At 35.9% G+C, this 20,144-nt stretch overlaps 1 protein-coding gene across 19 annotated transcripts in view; it reads right to left on the reverse strand.

The window, feature by feature from the left end:
* The window catches only part of HMBOX1 (homeobox containing 1), a 185,702-nt gene that overhangs the window by 164,760 nt on the left and 798 nt on the right, over window positions 1-20,144 (reverse strand). The window lies entirely within an intron of this gene.

Raw genomic sequence — 20,144 nt, forward strand, 5'->3', positions numbered from 1 at the left:
TTAAGCATCATTCAGCAAGCAAATTCCAGCATTATGTAAGTACTTTCTGAAACAGGGCTGAAGAACAGACCCTGCCACTGATCTCCTATTTCATTAGTCCTGTGATTCTTTAAAATAAGGGACAATTTTACCAAGAAGTGAAAGACTCTCATTTCAAAACACATCAATAAGAGAAAGAAAAGAAAAAAGCTGAAGATTGAAGAAAACATCTGAAAATCATATATCTCATAAAAGATGTGTATCTAAAACACAAAAAGAACACTTTCAACTCAATAGGAAGACAAACATCCTAATTATAAAATAGGCAAAATACCTGAATAAATATTTCACAAAAGAAGATATATGAAAGAGCAAAAAACACATGAAAAGATGTTCAGTGTCATTAGCAAATTAGCACCACAATGAGATAATACTTCACTTCCAGAAGAATGGCTATAATCAAAAAGAAAATAACAAGTGTTGACAAGGATGTGAAGAAACTGCAACCCAAGTACATTGTTTGTGGGGCTGTAAAACAGGTTGGCAGTTTCTTAAAAAGTTAAACAAGAGAAATGAAAACACGTTCACACAAGTTGCATGCAAATATTCACATAAGCGTTATTCATAATATCCTCCAATCTGGAAAAAACCCAAATATTCACCAGTTGGTAAATAAACTGTATTATTTCTATACAATGAAATATTATTCAGTAATAAAAAGGAACAAAATACTGATACATGCTACAATATGGATCAACATAAAAAATATTACGGTAAATGAAAGAGACCAGACACAAAAGACTATATACTGTATGATTTCACCTACATGAAATGTCCAGAAAAGGCAAATCTATAGTCACAAAAAATAGATTAGTGCTTGACTGGAGATAGGGATACGAATGGGAATTCAGTACAAAAGAGCATGAAAGATCTTACGGAGGTGATGAAAATGTTCTAAAAATTTGTTTATCCATTCATCAACTGATAGACATTTGGGCTGTTTCTACTTTTGTCTACTATGAATAATGCTGCTATGAACATCTGTTTACAAGGTTTTGTTTGATCACCTGTTTTCAGGTGATGTTTTGCATAAGTTGGCAAATTTACTAAAAGTCATTATATACACTTAATACAAGGGAATTTTATGCTACATAAACCATACCTCAATAAAAATTTTTTAAATTCCCATTTCCCATTTTTTGGGCTTCACAGGAGGCCACTCAGCACTGTAGGGTGAGGCCCCTGTGTATTGTTTGCAGGAGCAGTATTTCCTGTAAAAGAGAGCTTCCTAGTCTAGGAATGACTTCTAGTACACAGTATTTGTAATACTTGTATATTCTAGAACAGTCCTTCTCAGAATGTAGTCTGCAGACCAATGCCAATCTATGTGTACTGTTAACTGTCTGAGACTGTCCATAACTAGGTAATTACAGAAGTTGAGAATATGTGTTTAGAAACTTTAACAGCAATTTCACAAAACAATATATCTGCTGAATCTGATAATAAAATATTTGGACTTGTATCCTATATTGCTTAGGTTACTTTTTTCCATTTCCAGCCATTCATTTTTACTACATTTTCCATAACAATCAGTCAGCCAATGATTGGAAACTTAATGTTTAGACTTTTTCAGTGTGTACCACTTTTCCACTCTCTGACAATTGGCCATCATACCTATCAGTGTAGGTCAAACTCAACATGTTTTCAAATTTTTTTTGTAAACATGCTTTCAAATGCTCCAACAACTCTGGTGGTATATTTATCAATGCCAAATTTTAAGGCCTTCTGTGTAACCCAGATTTTAATAGATGTTCATGTATTTTTCTGTTTTTATCAATATATTTTCAAGTTTATAATTAAAAAACAAAAATATTCAAACTATATATACTTAATAAATGTCCATTTTCTTCCCTTTCTCTCAACTAAAAAAGGCTTGAATTTAAAAAAATAACAAACCTAGTCTTTGAACTTCGATAAATTATGGTCCTAGGAAAGGTTCTATAAATCATTTTAAAATAAAAGTACAAACTAAACCAAAAACATGTTTCTATGCTCATTTGTAAATTAATGTAAAAATGATATTTAAATCAATATAAACTAATATCTATACATTATATCAATACAACATGATGCCCCAAATGTGTATCAATGAATTAAATCAGGCAATATAATGACTACATATACTACTTAAGAGATCTCTAGGAGAAGAGCTTCATAATGTAAGGATCAGCAAATGGTTGGAAGACTGAAGACAAAGGTAGAACAGTAGCTGTACGTAAGATCCCAGAGTGAAGTTGAGCAGCCTGAAGGCTTCCTAAGACAACACAGTCAAATGCAGAGGCATAAAACAAATCAATGACTGAACAAATCATTTTTATACTACCTGGATGAGACTGTTTAGATAATGGATACTATACAATGAGGTAATAATGAAAACAAAAGAGAGGTAAACTGAATTACTGTTAAAAATCTAGACCCATCTATAAAAGGAAGTTATTCAAATCCCCTAAGTGGCCATCACAAATTTGCAGAATTTGAGCAAAGTGAATTAGAAAGTTTATTGTCTTTGATAACAGGTAGAACAATGGAGAGAGTGTGAAACAAGGAGATAAGTGACCTGAGTTCTACCTTGGCAATAAGACTTTAGAGGAGAACATCTTTATTCATTTCCTTATTGAACACAAATGATAAACCAGATTATTTCTGGTCCCTTCAAGAATTCTACATTACAGCTTATTGATACAAGTACCAACAATGCAAGACATCATCACCGCACACACGGAATAAATTGTCCTAAAATGTTTACTATGCCTCTTCTAAATTGAACCCTATGTATATGGTTCATTTGGAAAATAATCTTTTATTTAAAAGAAATTAATTTTCCCCCCAAATCCCATTTAATTATTTTCCAAATAATTCTGATAACTTAAAACATATTTGACTTAAAATTTACTGTCGTCTTCAGTGTGGAATTATTAGTTTGGTAATCCATTCAAAACTATCACTTTCAAGAAGTTTTTCCTAAGAATCTCATTATGCTTGAAAAGGGAGAGGAGATGGATACGCAAAGTTAAAAAATGTTTAGATATTGAGTACTTTATAAATGTAATGTATTTTATAAATGTCTTGTAAGACAATACATAAATATACAAAACATTTATACGATGAATTTTGTTTTTATATAAGCTTGAGGGGAAGAAACTGATAATTTTTAAAAATCTCATTAACTAAGAGTTAAGCTCAGTTACGCTGCTCTAAGTAATCTCTTATCCTTCTCTTACAAGTTTTTCTCCATAAAGAAATCACCACCATTAGCAGAAAGTGCAGGAAAGAAGAGCTAACATTTCCCCTCAACAACTACAGAAATAGTAATTAACAACTTTAACAATCCTATGCTAATTCAGTTTAATCCTCTAGCTCTGAGAAGATTAACCATCTATTCAGGCTATATTTCCCACTGGGTACTGGTGACTAGATAATTCATTAGGGTATCTAAAATGCTAGTTTCTGGATTTCTCTGATTAATCTCTGATTAAATTCTAAATAACACCATTTTTATTAGGCGATGAGTCAGCTTGCACAAGTTCATGTAACCAAAATTATACATATATTCTGAAAATCCATATAATCAAAACTGAAAAAAGTGCTAGTAATGCAAAGATCAGAAATGTATTAGAATCAAGTCTTTAATTAACTAGTAAAATTGAGATACTGAGTTCAAGTATTTTAAAGAAGTATAAGAAATGTTTTAGTAAAAGGCAAGAGACTGGCTGATGGGGTTTAATATGCAAAGGTCCAGATGAAGGTAATCTAGGAAGACAGAAGACAATCATGGAAGTTAGCCTGCTTAAAACAGAGATCTGTTAAATAGAATAATGCCAGCTGGTCTTTGAAGCACAAAAAAATATGATTAAATATATTTCACGAGGGGCTTCCCTGGTGGCGCAGTGGTTGAGAATCTGCCTGCCAATGCAGGGGTCATGGGTTCGAGCCCTGGTCTGGGAGGATCCCACATGCCGCGGAGCAGCTGGGCCCGTGAGCTACAACTGCTGAGCCTGCGCACCTGGAGCCTGTGCTCCGCAACAAGAGGGGCCGCGATAGTGAGAGGCCCGCGCACCGCGATGAAGAGTGGCCCCCACTTGCCGCAGCTAGAGAAAGCCCTCGCACAGAAATGAAGACCCAACACAGCCATAAATAAATAAATAAATAAATAAAAGAGTAACTGTAGTGCCATGTACACACACAAAAAAGCTTATTTATGAAAAAAAAAAAATATATATATATATATATTTCACGAGAGGGACTGGAACCCAGCAAAATAATTTAATAACTTCTAAAGAGAAGAGGTTTCCTGATTATCCCAAATACCAAAGATCACTGAAATCCTACCACTAAAGCATATAAATCAAGAGTGAAGACCATTATTCTCTTTCAAAGGCCACTACTGGCATCGCCTCTTCCAGCTCTCCTCCATCACGTCCTTATAAATCCAACGAATTTGGGGCAAGACAAACGCAATTGTAATATACCGTTATATTATGCTCATAGGTTTTTTTGTTTGTCTACTTTTGCTGTGTGTGTGTGGTTTTTGTTTTGGTTTTTTGGGGTTTTTCTGGCCTGTTTAAGTAAGAATTAGTTTTCAGTGAACTTACTTTGAAAACAATTCTTTTTGATAAACAAAAAGATTCTTCAGTTTCTTACTGCTCATATAGAAGCTCTTAGCCAACCTACACTTACCCAACCATCACAATCAACCAACACCTTCTAGATTCCCCTTCTAAAACAAACTGACATGGGATACTAAAGGCTAATATCTCATATACTCCACTGTGTGCCAACCAAGAGTAGGTTGGTTTGCTCCCTCACCGTTTACATCAGTTGTTCTTGCAAGTGCGGAATTTAATTATATCTTATCTAAACTAACAAAACATGAGTATGAAGAATTGTTTCTGTAAAAATTAGGTTGAAAAAAAAGATGGGATATTTTGGTATAATAAATGATTTAGTTTAAAAAAGAAATGCTATTGAATTGGGTGGGCGTGAGACTACTGTAGATGTAGGGAAAATAATAAAATATTAAGATTTGACTCACAGATTATATAATAAGTGTCTTTAAGGTCTACCTCCATTTAAAATAAATCAAAACTTGAAATCATAAATAATACATTATGGGTATGGTTTATGCATGAAAATCTGATGCAGAGTGCCAGTCTGTGAATTCATGCATCCAGAAAAGACCTTGGCCGTAGATAAAGGTTCCTTGACCCCAGCACTATGGACATTTTGGACTAGAGAATTCTTTGTCTGCAGGTGGGGGTGGAAAGCAACACTGTCCTGAGAATTGAAAGATGCTTAGCAGCCATCCTACCAGTGGTTTCTCTACCACCCACTTGATGGCAAGCGCAGCAACCCTGCCCAGATCTGACAATCAAAAATGTCTCCAAACACTGCTAAATATCCCCAGGGGGTAAAATCATCCCAATGGAGACCCACCGCCCTATATCAAATGATTGATAAATACATGTATATTTATATTTTTTCATTAAAGTGAAATGTTTAAGTAATCAGCTTTTAATGTTTTTACTATAGCCAAATTTTTTGATTAATTGATCAACTACTAGGTGAAATTAATGGCTTCTCTATACTTAACAGGAAGAAAGAAAAACAATCCTTGAATTGGTAAAGTGCCAAATAAGACAGCTTTACTTTATATATGATGATAGTCCCATTTCTTCCACAACTTTTCTGAGATCAAGACAGAAGCACAGAATTACTGAATTAGTCAGACCAGGGAGAGGAAAAGGAGGCAGCAGCAGCAAAGGGAAAAAAAGAAATTTAAGAAACAATTTCCAAATGGTTGGAAGAGCAGCATGAGGAAAAAGCTTATTATCTCTTGACTACGTAGTCCTATTATTGCAACATTTACTGCAGGCTTATCCACTACCAGTCAAGAGAGGTTCCTACGCATAAACTCCAAAAAGCTTAAATGTCTACTATTAGATGAGTGGTTATGGCAAATTATGATTCACTAATTTATGATGTTCAAAAAAAATAAGGTGAGTAATGACAACATTATATGTTGTTAAATAAAAAATAAGTTGGTTAATTAACTATACTCTAATATAAAATAAAAATTTTTAAAAAACAGTAACTCTAGCATCTATCAAATAAGTTGTTTTACCTCTTAGAATATTAAATATTTATTTTGTCATGTAATGGGATAACATTTGTCCGTGTCAAATATAGCAAAGTTACCTAATGACATTAAAAAAAAAAAAAAGTTGGAGTATGATAAAATCATTTAAGGAGACAGTTGGAAATATGATTTGTACATACAAAGAAAATGATTTAACAGTAAACCAAATTATTAACAGCATTTATCCCTGATGTTTTGTATTTTCCATAATTGCCACAACAATATTTCCTTCATACATATTCTTCTAGAACGTTGTCACTCCCCCTATCAAGAGGTAGAGTCTGTCTGTGTTCCCAGCTCTTGAACCCAGGCAGGCCAGCATGACTGCCTGGATAAGTAACATTGGGTGGTTTCCAAGGCTAGGTCATAAAAAGTGATATGCTTAGCTTTCTTTCTCTTTTGGGACACCTGCCTTTGGAGCCAGCCCTGGGGTACCATGTAAGAAGTCCAACTATCCTGAAGGCACCATACCGGAGAGATCACAGAGACTGAGAGAGGTGCCTAAGAAGCTGCAGCTATCTCAGCCTTCAGTTGTGTGAGTTCTCCCAACTTGGGCATCAGACACATGGGTGATCTAGGCTTCACATAACTCCAGACGAGAGAGCCCACGTGAGAACCACTTAACTGAAGCAACTCCCAGAACCCTGAAAGAGGATAATAAAATGATTATTGCTATTTTAAACTACTACAGTTTAGGAAGGTTTGTTATGACCAATAGACAGGAACCAAGGTAGAATGTGTTGGGAAGAAGAGGGGGAAGCTACACTTGTTATTTTATACATACTTTTCTATTGCTTAGATTCTTTTCTATATAATAACTTCATAATTGCAATTTTTAAGTCCCTAGATCTGCCACTGTTCTGGTAAAATAAAAGAGGGAAAAACTGAGCTTATCCTCAGAAGACAGTGAACCTAAAATTCCTACCTATCATCTACTCTGACCATTCTGAACTACTGTCATTACTACCAGCATTCTAAAGCAAAAATATTTGTCAGGAACTTAGACTCAGCAATCTATTGAGTGCTAATTACTATTTTTAAGGGTGGGTCAGAGAAATTACTGAACCAAGAATAACTCAGATATAGTACTGAGATCTGTAACTCAGGATTGAGTCCTCCTTCTGATCCTATCAAAACCAAACTGTGAGCTTCCTAAAGTCTAGGCCTAGGTCTTACATAATATGTAATCAATATTGGTTGGATGAATGAGACATAGTAAATGAACTATGAAAATTAAAGGGAGAGAGAAAAGAATGCAGAGAAGGATAAGCCAATAGGAGACACAAGGACTTTACACTTCAACTAGGAATCCAATTCATACACATGAAATGAAAACTAAAATATTTAAAATGTGACATACAAGTAAATACAAAAAATTATGTAAACTAGTAACTGAGTATATAAGTGCAGCTCATATACGGAGAAAGTGACTGGTCCAAGTGTGACAAGGTTCACTGGAAAATGTCTCCTCAGAGAGAGAAGGCTTTAAATGGGTTTTATGAAGAACATTTTTACTGGAAAGATAAGGATATACCAACATATTAAATGAAGAAAGTAGCAAATACCAAGAAATAAAGGCTGAAAACATACAGCAGGAAGAAAGGTAATTTACCTGAATGTCATACAGAAAACATCTTTAAGAATAAGAAGATAGAATGCTGGTAAGGGAGGGGAATAAATGTTAGAAAACCTTTAAAAAAAGCACAAGGATAAAAAACTGAAATATAACACAATTCGAACTAAGGTACTTCTTGAATGACTTGATGAAAAGTGTTTGATGAAAATTATTCTAACAGTACTGTGCACCATGGAATAGAGCAGGGAACAGGCAGGAAGGCCAGTTTTACTGCTGCAATCATCTCAGCAAGAAGTGATGGGGATGGCAACTACAGATGTAAAAAGGAAGAGAATGATCTAAGAGACATGATGGCGAAAGAATCAGCAGAACATTGGTGATAAATTAGATGGGGGAGGAGGGAGAGAGGTACGAAAAGGAAAGTACTAAAAGGGTGATTTAAAGGTTTTAAATGTAAGAACTCTAAGACCAGAGGTAAATTTTAACAAGAAAGGAAAAAGATGATGGAAGGAAGAAGACCTGGATAGAAGGAATTTTAACTAAAAGGAAATAGGCATTTGTGTCAAATGCAACTAAGGCCTACAAAAGGATTAATTGAGAAAAACAAATCAAGAAACAAAAAATAAGTTAGCTAGGAAGGGATTACTTCCAACATATGAGAATTCTATTTACAGGAGAGGAGTAAATACCTTAGACACAAAGGCAGAGCCAACTAAAAATAAGATAATAAGGTGTGCCTTAATCTGTGCCAACCACTATCCTAAGCACTTTACAATATTGCCTGATATGTTCACAACAATCCTATGATATGGGTACTTACACTTATCTCCAATTTACGGGTGCAGAAACTGAGACACAGCAAGGTCTAATAAAGTTACAGAGTAAGTTGTGGAGGTCAGATGTGCACCTAAACAGTCTGGCTCCTAAGTCCATGTTCTCAACCAGCTCAAAATTCTAGGATTAATTAAGACTCTGAGAAGACTGATGACAGACCCCAAAAAAGTAAGTAATTAAATTTGTGAGGGCAAAGTTTCAAAATGGCATACTATGAAAAAATCTTGCTTAATGGATCCAGAAAACTAGAATAGGAGAGAACTTATTGGGGGAGAAAAAAGAAGGGAAGACTGCCTTAAGAGCTGTAATGTGAAAATATAAAAGTTTAAGAAAATGAACTGATGATACAACCATAAAAGACTCGATGTTTGGGCATAATATTGGGTTGGCCAAAAAGTTCGTTCGGGTTTTTCCATACGATCTTACTAACCATTAAGTATAACATCTAGAAAAACAGCCTTGCTTAGCCAGAGCATATCCCATGACACAATTTAGTGGTGTAAACAGTTATAGAGGATGGATATGCAATGTTTAACATAATGCAGGCAAATGTCGGGGAGAAAACATTTCGAGTTTCAAACAGGTATTTAAGATTACCAAGCACTCTACCACAGAACCAAACACGTAGAAGGTTCTCAGTCGGTACTATGCTTGTCCGTGTATTTTCCAAATGTTCTGAGGACCACATTATTAGAGTTATCTAGTATGTTTATAAAGGACACATACTCCTAGGCCCATCTAAGATTTTAGGAATCTGGTGGTGGAGCTCAGCAAACTAAAATTTTAATACTCTTTCCAGGCAATTCTTTTGCACAAAAGTTGCACTGCCTTCCTTCCTCTGCTGCAGCCTAAGTGTTAGAAGTAAACACTCCCCAACTGTTTTTCTCTCCTGTGGCTTTGTACTGACTCAGATCTTCTAGGTTATTTCATTGCCTATGCTTGACTTGTGTTTATTTCTAAAATTTCAGTCCGGGTTTGGTAACATAATCAAGACTTGGTTCTGGAGTTATTAGCCCTGAAATCCATATCAACTTCAATACTGACATTGGGTGGGGGAGCTCTAGTTCTTTTCCCTGACATCATAGATTTTCTTTTCTTTCTTTTTTTTTAATCTTATTTATTTATTTATTATTTATTTTTGGCTGTGTCAGGTCTTAGTTGCGGCATGCATGTGGGATCTAGTTCCCCGACCAGGGATTGAACCTAGACCCCCTGCAATGGGAGCATGCAGTCTTACCCACTGGACCACCAGGGAAGTCCCTAGATTTTCTGTTAAAAATAAAATATGGTGTTGACTGGACACTGGACTGACCCAATATGTCTTTTACCTTTTTATTGAAGTATAGTTGATTTACAATGTTGTGTTAGTTTCTAGTGTACAGCAAAGTGATTCAGTATATTCTTTTTCATTATAGGATATTGAATATAGTTCCCTATGCTATACAGTGGGACCTTGTTGTTTATCTATTTTATATACAGTAGTTTGTATCTGCTAATGCCGAACTCCTAATGTATCCCTCCCCCTCCCCTTCCCCCTTTGGTAACCATAAGTTTGCTTTCTATGTCTGTATGTTTCTGTTTTGTAAATAAGTTCGTTTGTATCATATTTTAGATTCCACATAGAAGTGTTATTATATGACATTTGTCTTTCTCTGTATGACTTACTTCACTTAGTATGATAATTTCTAGGTCCATCATGTTGCTGCAAATGGCATTATTTCATTCTTTTTTATGGCTGAGTGATATTCCATTGTGATTTTATATATATATGTATGTATGTATATATATATATATATATATATATATATATGCATGCCACATCTTCTTTATCCATTCATCTATCAATGGACATTTAGGTTGTTTCCACATCTTGGCTACTGTAAATAGTGATACTATGACCACTGGGGTGCATGCATCTTTTTGAAGTAGAGTTTTCTCTGCATATATGCCCAGGAGTGGGATTGCTGGATCATATGGCAACTCTGTTTTTAGTTTTTTGAGGAACCTCCATACTGTTTTCCATACTGTTTTCAATTCCCACCAACAGTGAAGAAGGGCTCCCTTTTCTTCACACTCTCTCCAGTATTCAATATGTCAATTGTTATGTTACCAGATCTGTGTTAAAGAAGATGCTCACTGCTACAGACTCAGCATCTGAATTCCTGTTTATTGCCCCTAAAGTAAAAAGGCGCAAATGTCCTGTCTTTGTCCTGATTTACCGCAAAAGCTTATCAAGGATGGAAGACATTTTCTAAGAGGATAGCATGACTATGCAGACAGTGTCTGTGAGAATGCTCCAGTTTCTGGAACTGCGAAGGAGTGAGTTCTTCTAAGATGTCTTTTGACCCCAACGATGGGACAAATGGTGGCCAAAAAGCTGTCTATTGATATGATGTGGAACTGAAAAGAGAGCCTCTTTATTCAACAGGGATGCTCCATGATAGCAGCAACTAGGATCTTGAAAGAAGGGCTTCTAGGTACTTTCATGCTTTAGCAGATCTGTGATTCAGATTGTAGAATCTGAAGCCATGTCTCTAGTGTTCTCTCTGGTTCTCTTTCCTTAATCCTGGCTAGTTCTATAGTCCTACTGTGTCATCGTTCTGGTTGGCCTGAGGTGACTAACATAAAAAGCTAACACTAAATTATACTGGGAGACTTCTGCCATTTCCTGAAAATTATTTGATCCTTGAAGGATGGCATTCAATTCACCTTTGTATCCCAGAGTACCTACACATGCACTGCTAGACTTGACATATTTAACTGAATGCCCTGTTCAATCCTTACAAAAGAATCCTCCTCATGTAGAGCACCCAAAGGCATTAGCCTTATATGAAAGGTGACTTCCTCCTGCATCCTACTCACCAAGGTCATGGAATAGGAACAGACATCTAACTCACGGTCATGCAATGAATTCAGATTTCTCTCTCGCCAACTGAACTAAAAGAAACACACTGTCACCATTAGGAGGCAAGCTTTAGCTGAATGGAAAGATCAGTTCAAGTCAGCAATATGGCAAACCAAATCCACGTGCAAGTCTAAGTTATGGACAAGCAGAAACCAAGAAAAACTATAGCAAGGCAAATAGAAGTGGAAGGGAGAAGTGGGAAAGGTAGATGAAGCAGACCTGTAAAGAGAAGGCAAGACAAGAAACCATATATCCCCAGAATGAGAGGCAGAGAGAGACTAGCTTCTCAGATCCTGACAGTTCTCCCATTTGCACAAGGTCTAGTTGTTCTTTATCAACCGAAAAGAGCTGGATCCCTACAACAATCTCTCCTTGAAGCCAAACAATTCCTGATTAAAGCACTATTTTTTTTAGAATGTACACCAAGATATACAAAAAGCTGGCAACAGATAAATCCAAAGAGAAAAAAAATTGTACCAGGAAGAAAGTGAAATCTCAGATAGCCAGCAAGTTCTCTAAATATGAATTTTACTTATCAGGAAGAACCACCAATTTTACCATATTCTTATCAATGAAACAAATTAAAATTTAATTGATGTTTTCAAAGCAAATTATCAGTGTTGACAAAAGAATTGTCTCAAACCCAGAAGGGACAAAAACCACATGACATATCTTTTCTGTAAATATATTTGAAAATATTTTGTAAGCCTATTTAAAGCAGATCTTTGTTGTTTGAGGTCTGTAATAATCAGTAGTACGTTGGATTAATAGCCTCATCTTTGAAGACAGGCTTTATAACTCATACAGCTGATAAAGGGGAGGCAAAGGCCAGCCCTGTAACTAGCCTTTAACCTGATTGATGGTCCTTTCTTGTACCTAGACTAACAATAGTATCTTTACCATTTTTTTTCTTCTAAAGATATTTTCTCTGAAAACAGTCTTTGAACTGACTTTCTTTGAAGAGTATTCCCATATAACAAATCCCAAATAAAACCATAACATGAGTTCACAATAAATTAATCCAACAAGTTTGCTTCAACACTGTCAAAGACCAAACTAACGTCACAACAACTATAATTTTGTTTATCTAATACAGATTCTAGCACACATCCTCTCTGGCAAGAAATATATCATTTAAGCCTTGAATTCATTTAAATCATACACATTTGATTTACAGACATTTTTAATATTATTGTTAACTTTTTACTAAAATGTTTAATAGGTACTAATATTGTAAATCTTCAATTAAGTAAAGCTTGCCAATTTTTAAATTCTCATAAGAAAGCTTAATTGGAATTTTCCATAAAAACTTTCAAGATCGGCCTCCCTGGTAGCACAGTGGTTAAGAATCCGCCTGCCAATGCAGGGGACATGGGTTCGATCCCTGGTCCGGGAAGATCCCACATGTCGCGGAGCAACTAAGCCCGTGCGCCACAACTACTGAGCCTGCGCTCTAGAGCCTGCGAGCCACAACTACTGAGCCCACGTGCCACAACTACTGAAGTCCATGCGCCTAGAGCCCGTGCTCCGCAACAAGAGAAGCCACTGCAATGAGAAGCCCAGGAACCGCAACAAAGAGTAGACCCCGCTCATCACAACTAGAGAAAGCCCACGCGAAGCAACAAAGACCCAGTGCAGCCAAAAATTAATTAATTAATTAATTTTTAAAAAAACTTTCAAGATATGCCAAAAGAATTTCCAAACTACAAAAGGCAAAAGAGTGACGTTACTGACCCAATAATTGGTATTTCTCCTTATACTGACAAAACAACAGAATTTACGAATAAGAGGAATTATTTAATCTCTGGGGTGATAAGAGTTCTGTATCTTGATTGTGGTGGTGGTTACAGAATCCACACGTGATAAAATGGCAAAGAACTATACATACACATAGTACTAATGCCAATTTCCTGGTTTTAATATTGCACTACAGTTATGTTAAGATGTAACCATTAGGGGAAACTGAGTGAAAGGTACAGGGCCCTCTCTACTATTTTTGCAACTGCCTGTGAATCCATAATTATTTAAAGATTCCACTTATACGAGGTACCTAGAATAGTCAAATTCTTAGAATCAGAAAGTACATTGGTAGATGCCAGGGCCGGGGTGTGGGGAGGGGGAATGGGGAGTTAGTGTTTAAAGGAGACAGAGTTTCAGTTTAGGAAGGTGAAAAATTTGGGAGATGGATGATGGTGAAAGTTACACAACAATGTGAATGTACTTGGTGCCACTGAACTGTAAAGTTAAATATGGTTAAAATAGTATGTTTTATATTATGTGACTTTTACCACAATAAAAAAATATTTTAAAAAAGTAAATAAATAAGCAAACAATTTTTAGTTTAATTAATAACAAAATTACCACAAATATAAAAAAATTCACCTAAATACCCTGTTTAGTAGACTGGAAAACTGAGACCTAACCAGGTAATACACACAAACTTTCACGGTCAATAGCAGAGTAAAGGCACCTAATTGATATGCTGTTGACTAAGGAACATAAGATTAGAAGTAACCAATCACTTGTGGCCATTAACAATATCTTGCTTTATGGAAGATAATCAGGTCAGTTGATGCCTGGGTTGCATTAAAATGCAATCAGTATATATATTTTTTAACTATTATACTTTATTTAAAGGAAAAAATTTTTCTGAGGGGAAAAAAAAATCTCAAAAGAAATTTATATTTAACCTTAGAACTTCCACGTTTGAAGGAATATGAGTTTTTTGAAGAGCATGACACAGTATTCCAGATAAGATCATGCCATCTTTTCAAAGAGGTCTTCCTCAGACAACAAAGTGAACAGCAACTATTCTTGTCCCTAATGGTTCTAAACAGCTACAACGTAAAACTAAACACAGGCTATCTTTGACTCCAGAAAATGGATATTCAACCAAATAAAGATAATATTCAGAATAGCTACTTTCAAATTCCCCACAGTGAACAATTATGTTCCATGAAGGCAAATGCTGGCTAAATTAGTGGTTGCAAACTACAGTCATAATACAGCCTCCTACAAAAATTACATTCTAAAGTCTGAACTGATACCTTAGCTATCATCCTGCTTCCTCTACACAATCATTTTGGGTAACATTTATCCTTATGAGACTCAGTTTGGTAAAAACAGGGTACTCTTTCTCCTCCTTGAGAGGAATGAGACACAGATGTAAATCGCCATATGTATATCATCTACCACTTTGGAAAATCAACTGAAGCGGTAGAGCCACCCAACCTCAAGTATAAACATCAGCATGTAAATAAAACTGATGTCTGTCCAAAGTGGCTTCCAGATCATATAAGGCAACTATGCAATTGTTCCAATAGCAGTGTAAAGAAAACACATTACCTGAAATGGAACAAGGATTCAGATTTGTGGGGGAAAAAAGTGAAAGAAGCTACACAAAGTTAATAGGTCTTCAATGAAGTTAGTGAGAAGATAAGAAAAGTCAGATTAACAAGGTGAAATCTAGGTTAGAAACATAAGAATGTATTAACGGGGCTAGAAAAGTGAATTTTAAAATTGTAGCCTGAATTAGGCAGTAATTTAACTAATACTACTTTTTACTTTGGGAGAAAAAAATAGAAGCCAGAGAATATGGAAGCATTCTTCACATAGCAATATACTTTAAAGTTCTTTACAATTCTTTACTTTTGAAGACATTACTAACAACTGCAACCCTCACAGATTAACACCCAACCCTCCTTATCTATACTAAAGAGGATTGTTTGGCTTACGAGCAGTTTGGCATAGGGTCTGGGATTGGTAATGATAAATTATAAGGCAGGAACCAGAACATAAACTATCTGGTATAACATGATAATTATATAGTTAACATTTACGATATGCCAAGAGCAGTCTCAGAACTCAACGTCATCCCAAGGGCTCACAATAATCCTATGAAATAAGGAGTATTTATTCCCTTTCAACAGATGAGAAAACGGAGGCACAGACAGATTAAATCATTTGTCTAAGGTCACATAGCTAGGAAGTGGCAGAGCCAAGATTTGGACACAGGTGGAATGATAGTTTGGATTTATCTGAAAGGCTAAGGAGCCAATGAAGGATTATAGGCAAAGGAAGACCGATATTCAAATTCACATTTTATTTTAGCAAGATCTATCAGGTAAGAGTGAATAACGACTAAGGAAAAAAACTGAAACCTCAAAATTAGTTAAGAGACTGACGAGGAAAGACAGAAATGATGAAGGCCTCAATTAAGGGAATAGCAATAGAATGAAAATAATTGAATAGATATATACAGAGGATATAAAATCAACCTGACTTATGATTGGAAAAGGGAGAGTGAGGATGATTCCAAGGCTTCACTGACTAGGCCCAAGCCAACAGCTTCACATTTTAATCATACTATTACTTTATCAAAAGCAGAAAGGTTTAGTATTAAATCATCCTCATATCAGCAACAGCCACAGTATTTGACTTTCTCCTCTCTGAAAAATGTGACTAAATAACTTAAAATTACTGCCACTTGGCAACTCCACACTAATTGTTTAATATGCATACAGTAAAGACAGCTATTAAATATTTTCAATAAATGACACGCAGACCATCACTGAACATAACATGGACATGGAATCTGTGAAATTTAGTAAACGTTCTTATCATCAGCACTCTAAATTTAAGAAAAACCTAAATGCCCTTTAAATGGATTAGAATCATTTTACCACTTACAGGAAGAGGTCTGTAGACACCTCTTTTAAGATTCAAAAAAAGTAAAACTCATTACTTCAAAGTTAAATCGACTAGGTTCTTTTTCCCCTTCTGTCTGTAAATGTAAACAAACAAAAAAACCCCACTATCCTTATAGCGCAAGTCAAGGATCTGTAAAATACTACATTTGGATTATAATAACCACTGGAAAAACTTACTGCAACTTCAACCTTATTACCACTGTAAGGGTAAAACTATGCTAAAGCCAGGGCCTTCCAGTAACTAAATGCTCTTGGAAAGTGTCCAAAACAATGTTATAGTAAATTTCCAATTTGTTTCATCTAAGATCAAGAAAAACAAGTTATCTAAAGCACTGGGTTATATTTAAATAGGCTCTAACTAAGAGTTTTACATCTCATTATCACTCAGAAAAATCTATACTCTTTACTTAGGATGGGACCTAAGACCAGTAAGTCACCTGGGGGGTAGGGGGTGGGGAGGGGAAGTTGCACCTAGGAATTTAATCACATATTACTTAATTTTATTTTCAGAAAAATTTCAATACCACTAGCTTTCTTTTTGAGAGAAACAGATTTTGGCAGAATCTGCTAAAATCATGGTTTGCAGTGATACTGAAAATCTCCATAGCTTCTATAACGTGGACAACGTGTGGTGGTGCTTACTCTGGTTTCTAGCTTGAGCCGTTTTTTAGAGTCTCCTATTATTTGTGGTTCAGATTCCTTTTTTATGGGTTGCATGCCTGATAGATATACACCAGTATCATATAAAAACAAACATAAAGGTGCTTTATATATGTGAGTGCATATGTGAATGTACATACATGACACTTTAGACAAGCTGTGATTTCCACTCATAAACAACTTTTTTTATAAAGTTCTACTAAATTGAGAAGTAAAAGCCAACAGTTAAGAAAATAATCTAACCATACAGCAAAGGGAGCTGTAAAATTAATTCTGGAAGCCAAAGAAACCTAAATAAAGCAGGTACACAAAACAAACCCAACCCATTTTCACTGAGCATTTTTAAGTTTACCTATAAATGTTAACATTTTTTAAAAGTTGAGGAGTATACCAACTTTCATTTATGAAGAATGACATCCTAGGATAAATTTCTAATTCCCAAGAGAAATAAGTCAAGTTTAAAGATCTGCATACAAAAATAATAGAAGAGCTGCAAAGAAATGAATCGAAAAAGCAAACATGGTTTTACAGGGAACATGGAAGCTATCTGAAACATTAAAAGTGGAATGGACTTATTATCAATATAACAAACAAAAGATCCAAAATGAACAAATTAAGCATAAATACTCCCCATGTGTTTAACTTCTTCTGAAACAAGCCATGCCATACCAATCAATACTTGCCACAAATATTGCCATAAATTGGTCACTTCTATCTTTTTAAATGATGAAACAATGAAAGGTTTGTTGTAATATATTTATAACTTACCAATACTGAGCTATTAAGTTTCTATTAGTGATGCTTCCACTAAGGATTTGTGCTAAAAAGACTGAAATCTATTCATACAGCAGTGAAAAATGAAGCCTCACTGAAGACATTCAATATAAAGCTGACCCCTAAAGGCTCCTTGATGCACGTTTGCAACCACAGTATTCACAGTATGCAGTACACTAGCAACAGATTGGTTAAAAACAGTTTGGATTTTCAACCTCCCATTATACAGGCAACAGTTTTAGAAGCAATCACATTAAATAAATATGTCTTTCACAGTTACGGGATGAAATTTTAAGCTTGACAGGCACCAATGCCCTGATTTTCTACTTTTTTCGTAAACCATATGACTTCCACATGCTGAGAACGTATTATGCTTTAACCTGCAGTAAAGGCTTTACATCATTTTCATGCTCGGTGCCTAAAATGCAACAGAAGCACCCCATCGAATGCAAGGAATATATCTGGTTTCAACCAAACCATTAGTCAGAAAAAGTTTAATGAACGCCTTTCCCAGTAAGTAACTTTGCATTTCCGTAGAGGAAAACAAACAAAAAGAAAATTTGAGGTGAGGGTGGGTGGAAGAGAAAATCTTATATTTTAATATTTTTCCAACTCTTAACAAACATTTTAGTTTTTTTATTTCTAAAATAATTATTGAACGCTTTAAAACACTATGTCTAATATAATATCTTTCAGCAGAAAAACACTCTATTATGTAGTTACACAAGATTTTTCTCCAGTTTTTGCAAAGTAATATTTCAGGCTAAAATAGAAGGTTAAAACAAATAATTCTGGAAATCCTAGTCTATAGCAAACTGAAACCTCAACTTTGTATCAACATATTGTATGTTCTAAATTTGAGATTTAGAAAACACATCAATTTCTTTTTTCTATTCAGGTCAATCTAAATATATATGCTACCTCATGCTTATAGACAGCTTATCTGTGTGAATGACCAACTGCAGAAATTTCAAATCAAAGGTCATAAAACATACCATAAAATTACACACTATGTGACTTTCAGTTTTTATGGTATCTAAGGTCCTTTACTGATAGGTTCAAGAATTGATAAGTTTGGATATGTAAATACATTAAGTATGTAAATACACTAAATTCTCAGCAGTCGAAAGAGAAATTATGCCAATTCCTTTATTTAAAAGTCCATTACACTAAAAATCTGTGACAAAAGAATGGTTATTGAAAAACTTATATTTCAGACCGAAAGAAGTACAAATTATATTATCTTAAATCTCCTGGTGTAATGTTTTTAAATATTAAAGACTGTGAGAAACAAGAGATGTTGCAATCCTCTTTCCTTTATAACTCCAATTGAAACTCGGAAGAAAAAAAAAATCAGAATTCAAATTTGCCAAACTTGACTTATACACATAATTCAACTAGATCTATCTTAGTTGTGCAATTTTAAAATAAGTTTAATGCAAAGCACTGCAATCTTGATGTGATAATTACCTGTGGAAGAAATGCAAAATAAAAACAAATGCAGGTCCTTTTCATCGAATGATGCATTTTACAGCAAAACCACGAAGCACAAACTAAACAAACAGGCACAGGAGGCAGCATGTCCATCCAGGAAGAGAAATGTACCACGCCAAGAAAGAAAGGAAAGAAGGAGGGAAGGAAGGCAGACAGGCGGGCGGGCGGGCGGGCGGGCGGGCAGGCAGGGAGAGAAGACAGAGGTTTCTATACCTGCAGGATCCCAGAGAAATGAACTAGTCACATCACTCTCTCCTATATGATACGTAGGGTTTTTAAAGCTCCAGGGTAAATAAAAACAGCAACCACTCTATACGACCATTCAACTTTCCATAGTACAGTATCTTTAATGCCAACTGCATTCTCCCCTTCACTCACCCAGTGTTTCCTCTCTCTTCCATACCAGCTTTCAGACAAATGTGAGACAGAACAGGGTGGGGTAGAAGAAAAAATACAAGCAGCGCCTTTCGGCTACTCCCCCCGCACCTCCAACAATTTCCAACAGTTCTTCCTACTACGAAAATAAGTCGCCCTATCTCAGGATACACAGCAGTCATTCTGTGTCTTCAGTAGACACACAGAGACGCGTACACATGGCAGCACTCCCGAAGCCCCACCCCCAAGCCCCCGAATCTTAAGTACTGTTTAATCTATTGAACGCGAAGACCACAGCGAGATCCCTCCACCTATTGCTTCGGGGTGAGTGTGGGTGGAGGACTCCTTTCAAAGTAGCCCCAACAGTGTAACCAAAACACGGTTCCGGAATAAAATATTAAGAAGACTTTTCCTTTCCCACCTAGCTGCCGACTTCAGGATGCAAAAAGCCATCTCCACACCCCCGCATCTCTCCAGGGCTCCTGCCCGGAGTTTGGGGTGGAGGTGCGTCCCGGGAGGCCGGGAGGAGTGTGAGCGGGCGATGGGACACAAACGAGTCGCTCACCGCGGCCACCCTGCGCCGCGTCGCCAGCCCAGAGGTCCAGGACCCGCACCTCGCGCACGCCTCTCCGCCCAGGCCCA

Source organism: Balaenoptera borealis (assembly GCF_965194805.1).
Source record: "Balaenoptera borealis genome assembly, chromosome: 8".
NCBI classification, from domain to species: domain Eukaryota; kingdom Metazoa; phylum Chordata; class Mammalia; order Artiodactyla; family Balaenopteridae; genus Balaenoptera; species Balaenoptera borealis.